Below are 10,295 nucleotides of genomic sequence, written 5' to 3' on the forward strand. Positions count from 1 at the left end.
CAGTGCGCATCTTTTTCTTCAACTATGACGGCCCCGAAACAGCAGAAAATAGTTCCATTTTGTAAGATCATTCCACGCCGGTTACTATATGTCCAGTTCTTTAGCTTGTATTTCATTGTGCCAGTAAAGCCATTCATTCACGATGCGTCCCTGTGTACTAGTGTCTATTCGTCTATTTGTCGTTGTCATTTCGACGAGTCAGCTATATAAACTTACAAAAACTACAGTTTACAAGAAATATCAGTGGGATAATATATTTGATTGTACTACCTAAGGCTGTACATCGTTAAAAGATACTCATGTATACCGTGAATAACTTCATGGACGTTATCCTTCGGCAAGATGACAGGGATTGTGGCAGAACACCCCCAATTCCAACTAATCCATTCTGCTTAACTTCGAATCCAAATAACATTGTGTTCACCGGCGCTATAGGCAGGCAAGAGCTTGATATGCAGGTATCCTTGTAGTACAACGCTTATTTGTAATGACAAGGCTGCTAGTTTCGTCGCTCTCGACGCCTCAGAAACGAAAGTAATAAAGATGCATGAATATCATTGTTTTCGAAAGAAAGGTCCCACGGCTTTGAAGTGGGTGGTGTACCGTTGCGCCAGAATCACATTTCTTTAAAGAGTCTTGCTTCCGTCTTCCTTCCTTCCTTAACGTCTTCCTTAACGAATTACCGCTACTCTTCTGCATAATGTATGTTTCTAGCCTCTTATCGTGGTGCTATCCCGGAGAACGTGCAGCCTAAATCTAGGAGCTCATATGTGCTACTCAGACCACTAGCCACCACCATGTTCTGAATATACAAGGTGTCCCGACTATCATGCACCAACATTTAAAGATATGCAAATGCCACGTGGCGTACGACGCCAAGGTAGTACTGTTTACCGTCGCTTGGGGATGCTCGGAATTACTTTTTGCACGGCGCCTAATCACATTATTAATTTTATTTAATCAATTTCTCATATAATTAGATGAAAAGTGTCAATGACAAAATTGTAGAGCAACATGGAAAACTTCCTACTGCTTTCTGTTGCTGAATACGTGCTACATAATAGTTTTTCTGCGCATGAGAGGAGCCCGCGACTACACGCAAAGTTGCTCGAAGGGCCAGTCGCGCGGTAATTTTGCGTGTGTTCGCGGACCATTTTCAGGTTCACAAAATAATATTTTATGTAGCACGTATTGAGAAACATAAAGCTGTATCGGGAGTTTTCTACAATTTTCTAATTTACACTTTTCACCTCGTTATAATATTTGAAAAGTTGATTGATTAATTAGGATTATTTATGTAATTAGGCACAATGCAAAAAAATATTCTGAGTATCTCCAAGCGACGGCAAAAAACATTACCGCATTTTGTCCGTCTACTTCGCAATATCACATCTTCAAATCTTTGTGCATGCATATATGTATATGTATGATAAGCAAAGGAAATTGCCCGATGGCTGCAGGATTCGAACAGAAGATCCCTAGGCACAGAAGCCTACTGCTCTAGCTATTAGACGACGGGCGCATGACCCAACAGATGTAATAGAATATCGTTAAGCATTTCGCACGTGTAAGCATGCGCGTTGAAGCGCTGGGTGCGTTATACTACTATATCAATTATATGAACACATCATGCAATCTTTCGCCGTCCTGGATGATTACACTAAACGTACAGATTTTTTTAGAATTAAAGGGGCCGCGAACCACTTTTCGAAGTCGAGAAATACATATTAAGTTCAAATAGACTATTTCATAAATACTCTGCCGCGAAACGTACTTCAATGCGTTCAGCATAACGGTAGTTATTAGCAATCAAACATCCCTCCACGGCGCTTCCTCCCCCTCGATAACGCATTGAGAAGGCTACGGCGTAGCGGGCCGTGCACACAACGCTCCGCCCTACTGAGGGTCACCGTGACGCACAGTGCAAGTTTTATTTTGGATGTCGGCGTTGATGCCGCTACCTATTTTGGGCGCCTGCGGTGTGCGAAACGCAGTTGTCCTCGGCGAGCGTCAGTGCGCTTAGCCAGTAAACTCATCGTGGCACCCGCGGTGGTCGCGGTATCTACTCTACGTAGTAGGCCACAGCTACATGCGATTGTAGTGCGTAAGCGCAACGTTTGCTTTGCGCACGACAGGGCACGAGTGTGCGCTCATGTTCATATACTCCAGTGTGGCCATGTTACGTAGTGTGGACTGACTTTATCCTAGGAGCACCAGCTTGACCCGCGGATAGTAGCCACATTTAGGTGCGTCCAAAAGCGACCGCGCGCTGGCAAGCGTGCGTGTGGTCGCATCTTAAGTTTCGCGTGGTTCGAGGCTAGTGGAGTGTTCAAAACTAATCGGAATTACGGAGATCCGATGGCTACGACACCGATAAGCAGGGGGGCCAACGTTTAATTCCTACGCGAGCGGCCGCGGCCACACATGAGCGGACGATAATCAGCTGCTTCTGTAAGTGCGTAACTATTATCGAAATTCGAAAGCAGATTTTCCCTTACTTCAGCCTGTTTATTAAACTGCGTCAATAAATTTACACTGTAAGAGCAGGAAGAAGCGCACTGATGCGAACACCCTTCTTGATTGATGTCAGCTATTGGCCAACAGCAACCGAGTGTGGGAATCGTCTATATGAAGAAATAAATCGTACAGAAAACAATGATGAGCAGACTTCAGTTGAAAAGAGAGCGTTTGACAAAAAAAGTAACTTCGCGCTTCGCTTGCGAGCTCAATGCTTCTCGCACGACTGCAAAATTTGGTTGAAATCTCCACAGCATCGTATACTATCCGCGGATTCTGCTTTTTCATCAAGTTTGAGGGGTGGTTTAGTACTCCTCCTGAAGACCTGAATTTCATGAAGACCATTACTCACAATTACTGTACGCTTTCCCCTTTTTGTGACAGAGTTTAAGCGCCAAGTGGTACACGATCGAATCGCACAGACTCGTACACAGAAGTAGCTGCGCTCTAAGACCTCAGGCAGGGCGGCGTTGCTTGCTGGAACGAGCTGCAGCACAGCCATGCAGACGCCCCTAGCTTGTGCCATCGTTTTCCCACACGTAGTAGCAATAGTAGTACCCCTCGGTAGGGGATTTCTGCAGGGAGGCACCATGTCTCTCAAATCGCGCAAACATGCCCCCGCGTGTTAATAGTCGAAACACCAGCCGAGAAGCTCCGGTAAAACGCTAATGGGTCTGTAGCACGGAGTGCTCGCATACGTGCCAAGAACGCCCTGCATGTCGTTCACACGCAGGAACAACATGCTGCTGCATGTGCGGTAGTTGCGGGAGCTCAACACCGGAAGCCCCTAGGCGGGACGCTGCGGAAACGTGAGGCCAACGCTGCCGAAGGAACACTGTCGTTCAAAAGCGCAAAAAGGACATTGGCCTGCTGTGAGCTTGCCGCTGTACAGTAACACGAGGCTGACGAAAGGCTACAACGCCGACAAGACTCTGTCCTTCTAGCCGATTCGACTCGCGGTTATCGAGTTCTTTCTGCTCATGTATGTCTGCGCACTTCACGCATATGTTTACTACAATACATAGTGCAATTAAAGTTGTAAACCTTGCTTCGTGTAATATCCTAACATGTTGCTATAGTACTAATTAATTCGCTCACATGGCAAAATTCTGATCTCTAGGTGAATTCATTATAAAATAGTCCAACAACCGGATTCCAACATCATGATTATCAGCCTGGTTACGCCCACTGCAGGGCAAAGGCCTCTGCCATACTTCTCCAAGTACCCCGGTCATGTCAACTGCCCCGGTCATTCCAACAGAGGACATCTAACTCAGAAGGCAGATACCTCATGCCTCATAATTGTACCGTAGTTTTAACAACAACAGCGTGCCTCATAATTGTACCGTAGTTTTAACATAATAAATCTCGGAAATTAGTAAATATATTGAACACGTTGTTCACCAGATGTGGGGATATGTCGAAGATAGTGAAGTAAAAGAAGTCGCAGTTACGCCTTCAAAGCGAAACATCGATTACAGTAGCACATTAGTAGACAGCCATAATAATTCAGGACAGTACTTTTATCGGCCGTGTAAGCTTGTGAACACTCGCTAACTAACTAAATTAGAGAGCATGGGGTCTGCGCGAACAGGCAAACATGCACACATCCCACTCAACCGTGGATACTTGGTCTCAAAACGGGGGCGTGAAGAATCGTGGCAGCAGCAGCGAGTGAAGTGGCCTTCGTGCTGTCTATCGCTTCAAGGCAAACTGAGCGGCGAGAACAAAGCACACGGAAAGATTCGAGCCCTCGGATCACCTAGACTCTGCCCCCGAAGCATATTGCTCTCAAGTTAAAGCCCGCGCAACAGCACGTGGCGGCGCCACACGCAGTTGCTGCCGAAGTACAATCCCCCCTCCCTACCTCGTCTCCCCCGGTTCCTTTCCGCCGTTTTCCGTCCGGAAAACGGCGGGCTTCCTCCACACTTCCCTCACTTGCGCGTGCGCGATTGAGCCGTGATCCTCGGCAAACACTCGCGCTCTTTCACTCGCACTTACAGCATACGGCGTGGGGCGATGGTGTTATCCCCTTTGGACTTCATACTTTACATCACGGTGACGGCAACGGCGGCAGAAATGCCCCTAGAGTGTCCATACAATTGCTATCGCAATAAAAAAAAATTATGGGTCTTTACCCGTATCTCACTATTTCACTTCAACTGAAGGTTGAATCGTCTTCCAACTTATTTAGAATAGAATGAAACTCATCTTTACCTATGAAAAGCTAATTAGACCAGAATAGCGATTATCAATGTCCATGACGTCACTGTAAGCTGGCGCGAGAACCCCAAGGAGACAGTGCCACCGGTATTTCGTTTTCTTCTTTTGCTCTTTATTACGACAGCAATTAAATGGACACTCCAAAATAATTTCCGCCGTCGTCGTCACAATCGCCATCGTCATCGTCGGGATGTTCCGTATAAAGTCAAAGTGCGATAAGAGTGCGGCCGCGAGCCGTATGCAGTGGGGGCGAGGAAAAACATGCGAGGTAGAATTGAGAACGATGGAGGCTTGGTTCGCCGGCGTCTTCTCGCGCGTGCGAGGGAGCAAGACGGTGAGGGTGCGCGCCGATATCTCATGCGCACAAAGAGGGGATGCGAGGAGATAGCCGCCGTGGTGGCGACGTGGCTTCGGCGTTGCGCTGCTAAGCCCGAGGACGCAGGATCGAATCCCGGTCGTGGCGGTGACATTTCGATGGGGGCGAAATACAAAAAGACCAGTGTACCGTGCATTGGGTGCCCTCCTCAAAGGCCCTTCATCAGGTCTGTCCATGTTGAGCTGACATGCGCAGTGCATATAATGCGCACTTACGATCTTGTGTGCCAAGTATTATATTCCTGCGCGCCTCGCAAAGAGCTTAAGCTTCAAACCGAACGCCGTTTGGCCTTCTCGCGGTCGTCGCTATCCCAGCCGGAGTTTCGACGTATATTGCACAAGTGCATACATGGCAGAGCTGTGACGTCAGTCACAGTGACACGTGGCTTCAGGAATTGAAAATCAAGGCAACGTAAGTTATCTGTTTAATCTGTGACTTCAAAGAACACATTATCGTTTAGAGAAGTAATAAAACATACAAACCGAATGTCTGAGTGTTCTTTCTTTACTTTGTATCGTGGCAAGAGAAAGGTATTTCGGTTTCTGCTTGTTCTCACGGCGTGCGGTCGCGCGCGCGCATAGCGAAAGTATGTCAATTTCTACGGTTTTCCGGTGCCGTCCGCCGTCATAAACCCTCTCATCCGCTCGCGCCTGCCTCATTGCTTGTGATTATTGCACTGATCAGATGTGCTCGTGCAGAGTGCGCAAAATCGTCCGCTGTGCGAAACAAGACAAATGCAAGAGCTAGCGCGCGAAGCCTTTGTACGCTATTCTGTTCTCACAGGGCCTTTTATCACGGAAGTTTGCGCAGATAGATTTTCTTCAAACTTCTGTTCTTATCGCCTCATGTTTTTCTGCCCTTACCCCATCCCCCAGTGCAGTGCAGCCAGCCTGACAGTTATCTGATTAATATCTCTGCCCTTAAACACTTGTTTTTCTCTATTTATTTTATTAGGAAGCATGCGTCTTTCGGAAAATATAGAGGAGTGCATCCTGGGTATTTTCCATAATGTCTGGTCAAGGGAGCAGTACATTTGTAGGCTCCAGAAAAATAATGTTGAGGTTTAAAAAGCACGCTGATTTGCATACGATCGGAGTGCTGTAAAACGTTTCCAAGACGTTTATACTTAAACAGAAAGAAAAGCGGGCTGGTGCTTTAGAGCTCATTTCTTTTACATTACTCACGACACTCAACGTATACGTATATGGTCCCCTGAGACGGCCTGAGCTGGAACTATGAGCTGTTTTGTTTGTTCTTTTTTAAAGCGCAGCTTTTCCCATTCCTGCGACGAGCGTCGGCAGTCGCGTCCAAGCTCGTAACCGAGCGAACGAGCACAGCGAAAGATGAGTCTGAACGTCGAGCGCAGCGGGGGATGAAAAAAAGCGCCGAGAGGGAAAAAAGCGCGAGGAGGAAAGTGGAGAAGGAGGGTGCAGCGCAACCATGAGGCGGAAAGCGATAGAGCAGGGTATGGCGAAAGCGTGAGAAGAAAAGCGCAGTGCCGCGCAGGACACGCACTGCGGCGACGATGGCTACGAGATGCGTCGCGCAAGAGTAGCGCGCGTCGTCTGTTCGCCGATGGCATGCGGCGAGGACGTCCGATGATACTGTGCCGTGCGTTATGGTAAGCCTTATCGTTTTCTGGGGCTCACGCGAAGAACGCCTGCGCAAATTAGTAACGTGGCCAGAGGGGCACAAAGTGAGATTATAATTATCGCTGTCTGCAGCCTAACTAACTAAAATTGAACAATTATTTTTTTTGACTGCAGTAAGTGGGTATGTTTGTATTGAAAAGCTAGAGGCAATCGTGTTATACTTAGTATCAGTTGGAAGAATTCTTCTAGCGTGGCTGTACTCCAAGATATCCGACTCCAAATTTTAATTGTCTTTCGCATTATTACGCATGCAAAAGCGTGAGGATCAGCGCAAAGCTCCTCCCTGATGGGACACGGCTGTTGCGTGCGCTGTTTAGTCTGACAACGGGACGGAGGCATTGGCAAAGATCGTAACTTTTCCCCTTGCCTTGTAGGCTGGCGAAATCAAGATATGTTATATCGCGGTGTGCCGTACAGTTGTTGCCCTTGATTTAAATAATCTTTCCAATACTTGGAAACCATGCATTTACTTTATTTACCTAGCCCAGGCAAGGACCATACGCGCTCGTCTAGTCACCATTACGCACGCTCACGCTCACTGCTCACTGCAGATTGGGTGAGGGAACAAACGCGAGTTAGTGACATCTTAGTTGAAATCAAGAAAAAGAAATGGGCATGGGCAGGACATGTAATGAGGAGGGAAGATAACCGATGGTCATTAAGGGTTACGGACTGGATCCCAAGGGAAGGGAAGCGTAGCAGGGGGCGGCAGAAAGTTAGGTGGGCGGATGAGATTAAGAAGTTTGCAGGGACGGCATGGCCACAATTAGTACGTGACCGGGGTTGTTGGAGAAATATGGGAGAGGCCTTTGCCCTGCAGTGGGCGTAACCAGGCTGATGATGATGATGATGATGATGACTGCTCTCCGGCTTCTCCGCTCGCACCATTATTTCGGCATGGCAGCTGCCGCCATCGTTACAGGCTGCGCGGTCGCGTGTTACCACAGCGGTTCCGGGATCTCCGATTTTTTATTTCGCCAGCCTAGAAGGCAAGGGGGGCTGTTAGCATCGTTGCCAATGCCTCCGCCCTCTTGCCAGACTAAACGCCGCACGTAACAGCCGCGTTACATCAGAGAGGAGCTTTGCGCCGATTCTAACTCTCTTGCATGCGTAATCATGCGAACAGAGAGAAAGAGAATCGTCTATATTTATGTGACGACGATGAAAAGACGTGAAAATACAGAGCAACATAATTAGCTGGTAATCATGAAAATTCGCTGCCGCAAGAAAGGTACACGCGAACACATTCTTCCTATACCTCAAGTTTGGCACTGCCCATTCTGACAGAGCGTTCTCCCCAATTCTGATGTTTGCTTCAGCAGGTTATTCACCTTAAAGTGAAGTGTTGTGCTGCTAAGCACGACGTCGCTGGGACCGCGAATCCCAGCCATGGTGGCCGCATTTCGATGGGTAGAAATGCGAAAACACTCGTGTATTTGGATTTAGGTCCAGGTTAAAGATCCCCAGGTGGTCCAAATTTCCGGAGTCCCCCACTATGACGTGCCTTATAATCAGATCGTAGTATTGGCATGTCAAACCACACAGTTTAAATAATTAATTTTGCCTTAAAGTGAATAATATCAAGTTGGCCTAACCATACAAGAAGGAAAGAGAAGAAGGCCCAAAGATAGTTACTGACAAACGAGGTATTTGCGCTTTGTTGGCTGAATATAATAGTCTCTCAACAAAGAGCACAAGCGTCAAGGCATCGAGAAATTCCACAGCTCCTCTTTTCCATTTCTTGTTTTCTCTGCAACGCACGAAAAGAAAAAAATAAGAGATGGACGCTTAGACAATGAGTACCGTTCCTTGACTAATAAAAAATACCTCGGCATTTTTGTCGTCCTGCACCTCAGCTCCTCCCTTGATAGGAAATTCGTCCTCCCCCCCCCCAACCTCCCCCACCCGCGCTATAAAAAAAAGAAAGTGACTTCTGTAGCACAAACATTGCACTCGTAAATTAGACCTTCCCTATTTCTTATCGGCAATTAATACTCTTCTCCACGGGGATTAGCACAGTGGTTATATTAGCTGATGCATGGTTTTCCGCATGGGGAAATAATTTCCATATAACTACCATGGCGCACCTTATTTTGAGGCATTTGCATGATTCTTCCCTTCACCACATGTCTTAATAACTGCAAGAAATCCTGAAGCAAAGTCGTGGAAGTTTTGAAGGTGCATGAATATTTGTTGTCCCAGCTCATATCCATCTTTATATATTTCTAAGCAATGCCTCAATCAGCTCAGCAATCATTCTTATGCAACCGAATTTAGCAGGTGAACAGCGTGATGATATACAGCGTTTTTTTTTTTCAGCAAGGGACTCTAAGGCACCAGAGACAAATAAAAATCCAAGATGCAGCATTCCTCATACTTTAGGATGTTTACATGATGCGTAAATGGCCATAACAATCTACTATCGTGGGTTGCCCTTTGATTTGATGCTCAAATAAAAGAAATTCGATAGGCAAAGGAGCCACTAAAGAGGTTTAACGTAATACAATTGTAAAGAAAACTGCGGAAACCTTACTAAGCTGCAAAGGTGTGTGGAACTTGGATCTTGTTTCGTGCTACACGTGAGGAACGCCAACTTTTGCCTCAGTTTTCCGTCAAGCTTATGTGTATAGGGTTTTGTGAACGGCCACCCATTCATAATGAGCGCAACAAATAAGCAGCCGTTTAGACATTACGAGCACAACGCGGCTAAAATGTGTCTTCTAATTGGCTTCACAAGATCACTGACAATTTACTTGCAATAAACTAGGAGAGGAATACCTTTAATAATATACTTCCAAGAAGACAGTTCAGAAAGCCAACGAAAAAATTTCGACGCAAACACGACAGAAAGAAGAGACACCAAAACGATGGAGTTTCTTCTTTCTGTCGTGTTCGCGTTTAAATTTTTTCGTTGGTTTTCTCAAGTGTCAGCATGAACCAACTGGCCCAGCCAGCAGCACCTCCAAGAAGAAAACGACAAGTCAACATCACCGTCACTCTTTTCGCGTTATGCATGTTTTTCTTGACCGTTGCTTCTTTTTCAGGACCTGTTGCTTGTAGAACAGGTAACGCAACCTTCAACTCTATTTTGCAAGCCGAGGCTCAAAAATAACGCACGCTTGCATACCTACGTCCCTGCCGGGATTTGAACCCGGGACCTTTGGATTAGAAGTCCAACGCGCTATCCACTGCGCTACAGGGACTGCGTGAGGGTGAGCTTGCGGATTGACCTTCAGTCATTCAGCCAGCTATAAAGTAAAATCGCGTGCACAAAAATTAAGTGTAAACGCAACTACCACCGGCACACAGAACAACGAAGGAAGGTGAACTTTGGAAAATATCTTAACAACGGCATAGGTAGTACAACGAGTAGGTAGTTCAAAGGGACAATGAAGCATCGCATAACTATATATATAGCATTGCAGCGCCGGCTGCTAGCATGAAGAGGTGAATGGAAACAAAGCAGATAATATCTATCTACTTTCCTAATTCCACAGACAATTTCACAGGGTAATATCACAGAGGAC

At 46.5% G+C, this 10,295-nt stretch overlaps 1 non-coding gene across 1 annotated transcript; it reads right to left on the minus strand.

The window, feature by feature from the left end:
- Window positions 1-9,898: 9,898 nt before the first annotated feature.
- On the minus strand, window positions 9,899-9,971 carry TRNAR-UCU (transfer RNA arginine (anticodon UCU)). The gene has a single exon. It is a non-coding gene; the product is annotated as a tRNA-Arg (tRNA).
- Window positions 9,972-10,295: the final 324 nt, after the last annotated feature.

Source organism: Dermacentor variabilis, chromosome 4, assembly GCF_050947875.1.
Source record: "Dermacentor variabilis isolate Ectoservices chromosome 4, ASM5094787v1, whole genome shotgun sequence".
In the NCBI taxonomy this organism is placed as follows: Eukaryota; Metazoa; Arthropoda; class Arachnida; order Ixodida; family Ixodidae; genus Dermacentor; species Dermacentor variabilis.